Raw genomic sequence first — 4131 nt, 5'->3', positions numbered from 1 at the left:
TTGTCACTCAGGGAATTTCTCACATCCAAGTAATGCAGCTACATCAGCTGAATTTTATAACAGAAACTTAAAGGAATAAATCTTTTAATGTTCATTGATGGGGTTATATTCTCCAGCATGCTTGAGACCTCTTACAGTATCAGAACAGCATAATGGATGGTGACAGAAAAGGGCAGCAGCACATTTCAGGGAAGGCTTCTGGTGTATGGGTTTCCCTTGGAAGGTATAGAATGCTTGTCTGTCGTCTTCACCTCGACTTTTTTTGTGCAGAGAAGCACAAAAGCTGTCCTTGCTTTGTGTTAGGGCCTGGTTCTGCCTGAGTTTGGATACAGTTCTAGAGGTTTGCTACATCTAAGGCTCATCAGCTTTTACTAAAGTTTACTGAGTAGGATTGTAGATGCAGGTGATGTGATTTATACAGTCTACTTAGATTTTCAGAAAGCATTAAAAAAGAAGTACCATACCAGAGGCTTTTGAGGAGACTGGGTGCTTTAGCATAAAGTGATTTCTTACCTGCAGAAATAGTTGAGTTGAAAAATTAAAAAGAGGGCAAAAATAAATTGCCAAAAAAAAGGAAGAGGGAAGCAGAAAGGTGGCACATGAGCTTCAGCGTACACAAAGGTAAGATGATGTCTTGGGTAGAATAATCTAAACCATGGTTACATGGTGCTGAACTCACAACTGGTGGCCACCACTCAAGAAAAAGCTCTTGGAGTCACCATTGACGGTTCCCTGAAAACCTCAGCTCAGTGTGCCGTGGCAGCCAGAAAGTCAGGAGAATGGTGACTGTCCTCAGAGAGGCTACTGAGAAGAAGACAGAGGGCACTGTTTTGCTGTTTCTGTTTGGTGCACCCACATCTGGAGTAGTGTGTGTGGTTCTGGTCTCTGCATCTGAAGAAGGATACAGCAGGTTAGAGAAGGGCAACCAAAGGGCCAAGGGGATCAGCTTCCTTAAGAGGAAAGACTGGAAAGCCAGGATTGCTGACATTAGAGAGGAGGTGGCTGGGGCATGATCAAGACTTACGAAACGAAGGCAGTGGATAAGGTGAGAGTTATTCGTCCAATCTTGCAGCACTAGAATGGGGGTTGCTTGCTGGGGCTGGTGGGAGGACAGTTTCAGATAGATATAGGGAAGGACTTCAGGGGGGGTGACGGGGAGCTGTGGCGGCAGAGAGTGTGGGCAGGTCCAGGAAGGGATTAGAAAAACTCATGGACAAGAAATGCGTTGAGGGATTGCTAAAAGAACTAGTCAGGGAGGTCCCCAATGTAACAGTAGTGGCTGCTGGGTATGTTCGGAAAATGGGCTGCAGAAAGCAGGCAGGCTCACGTGCTCTCCTGAAGAAGGATCTCTGATTGCCACTGCTGAAAGCAGAGTGCTGGACGAGCTGGATCAATCTGATCCAGGACAGCCGTTTTTGTGAACTTATAATCAGTCTTTTTAGTGGAAGAATTTTAGTTCTGCAGGGTTCAGTTCTGGATTCTGAAGTGTTAGTATTGCCATGAACAGCCTAGAAAAGGCAGTGAGCAACAAGGTGATAGTGTTTGCCGATGACATGGGTAGTAAAGATAAGGTCAACTACGAAAAGCTGCCCAAGGGCCCTGTAAGACTGAGTAACTGGATAATGTAACGTAATGGCACATGAATTCAGTGTAAGTAGAGTGATTCAGATAGTGTAAAAAGAATCCTAACTTCCCATATGAAATACTGGGCTCTCAGTAATTTTTTGTAGTTACGATGAATGGTTCCATGAAAATGTAACCACAATGCTCAGCAGCAGTCAAAAAGGTAAATCAGATAGTAAATATTATTAGGAAACAAATGAAGAACAAACCAAAGAATCTTGTCATGCCACTGTGTTAATCCATGGTTCACCTCAAACACCCTGTGTGGTATTTTTGTTCATTATCTGGACACCAGCTTTCACTTGAATATCAAGTCTTTTACAGATAAGTTACTAGCATTTACTAAGTTATCTAAAGGCAAAAGTTTTCCCTGTACGAGTGATGTCTTTTGTTTCTAGGCTCAGCAGGATCCATTGATGCAATTGGTCAACATCAGCTGAGCCACCTCACCCTCAGGTTCCATAATTTCAGTTTCAAATCCATTTCACATTTTTCCAACCATCTTCCATTATATTTCTGGTCAATTCCAGCCTCTGTGCAGATTAGGAGCTAAAGGGTGGTCTCCCCGATTCTCCTCAGACTTGCCAGTTCTCCTTGGAACTTGTAGGCTGCTAATTTACCCCCTTCAGTTCCTTAAGACACAGTGTTGGGCAGACACTAATACTACAGGTTTGCCTACATGGAGCAATTTTTTGAGCCTAAGCATGGTGAAGTAACTATTCATGCAAAATAGCATCTATTTTATATATATATTTTTTTTTTAATTAGAAGTACAGCCTTAATAGTTTTACCATTTCATCTTACCACGTCACATAGTGTAATCCAACATGATACGATTGAGTATTTAAAGTCATGCTGTATTGATAGAAATTTAAAATATTTGAAAGAAGTAAATATATCAGTTAACTATTCAGTTTTGATAAACTGGTTTAATGATTTACTGTGTGAACATGAAAATTCTAGGCAGAAATATCTGTATCCAGCAGTCATAGCAAGAGTCGCGTATCTGACAGTGTTAGTTATCTTATCATTGGTATTATTTGTTGATATAAAATAATAAACTCTAACAAACAAGCAGAACAATATTTTATTTTAAAGGTAAAGTCAAACATACAGTTATATATAAATGACTTAAAAATCTAGGAGACGTCTGCTTTTTAAAGTGACCTGCTTCTCTTCACAGCCGTTAAACTGGATTTGATGTTGCATGCATTACTAAGGCCATGTCATCAGTTATGTATCACTAAAAGCATATAAGCTATTATATACATTATAAGAAATAAAGTAAGAAAATATGGACTGTGTAATAATAAGTGGTTTAGTGACAGTTTCTTGGTTTGCTTTATTGCTGGAATAAAGCTGACTAAGCTCTGACTTCTGCTGATTCCTCCTGCTGGATGCAGAGGTTTTTCCTATTTTAGTAAACTTGTCATCTCGGACTTCTTGTTTGTCTAGGTAAGGACTGGGCTTTTTGGGTGCCGGGGGTGTGTGAGGTGTTTCGGTTTTAGTTTTCAGGGTTTTTTAAGAGAAAGGCATAAACCCCTACTTTTTTTAAAGGAAATACCTTTGTCTTCAGAACTCAAGCCACATACCGAAGTCTTCATTTCAGTAATACAGGACCAGAGCTTAAACGAGGTTGCTGTTTATACCGCAAGGGAATACCAGTTTGGATTTCAGAATTCTTTTTTATCAAGTTTTATAAAATCTTATTTTCAGGCCTTCCATCGTTTCTTTCTCAGGAAAATAGAAAACACCACAAAATGTAGAAGTGATCTGCGTGAGTCCGGGGTTACCCACCTCACCGTCTACTTCAGCCGGGTGGGAACCGGCCGGCCCACGCGGTGGCAGTGCTCATCCAGACACGAGTGCTATATTTCCCGCGCCAGCTTGTGGCTGCGATCCCTTGTTGCTCAGTCACTGTTGTCGTCTTGTCCAGAAGACTGCTTCAAGGTCTGCAGCAAATTTAAACACAAGCACTTCATTAGAGTGGAACAAATTCTCTCTAGTCTGTTAAAAAACAAACAAATAAACCAACAACAAAACAATATGCGATGACCTTTAATATTTTCTTGATCAACGTACGTTAGCACCCTACATGTTCCCAGCAGGAACAAAGAAGGAATTTGAATAAAGGTTTGTGAAGAGGCTGATAATTATGATATAAGTGATTCAATAACTTTCTATAAAAGCAGATGCATTCAAACTGACCACAATGATTAGGGAAGTACTGCAGTTATTTACTGATTTACCTGAGCTGGTTGTGGGGAATTAGAGTTACAGATGATTTGAAGAAATCTGTAAATTGCTTTTCTTCCTAAATAGTTCTCTTGCAGAGGATGAAAAATGAACAAGGTTCAAAAATACTTGAATGTATATTTGGTAGAAATTAAGTGCACTGAAACATGTAATGCAACATATAATTACCAGTTAAGTGTAGTAAGGATAAAATGTAAAACTTCTCAGTAACTTACACATAAATGTAAGTGTGCATGAAAACTTACCAAGGAA

The sequence above is a fragment of the Fulmarus glacialis genome, unplaced genomic scaffold (genome assembly GCF_000690835.1).
Source record: "Fulmarus glacialis isolate BGI_N327 unplaced genomic scaffold, ASM69083v1 scaffold3322, whole genome shotgun sequence".
Taxonomy (NCBI): Eukaryota; Metazoa; Chordata; class Aves; order Procellariiformes; family Procellariidae; genus Fulmarus; species Fulmarus glacialis.
The sequence above is the reverse complement of the archived record's forward strand: the minus strand, read 5'-3'. Positions refer to the sequence as shown.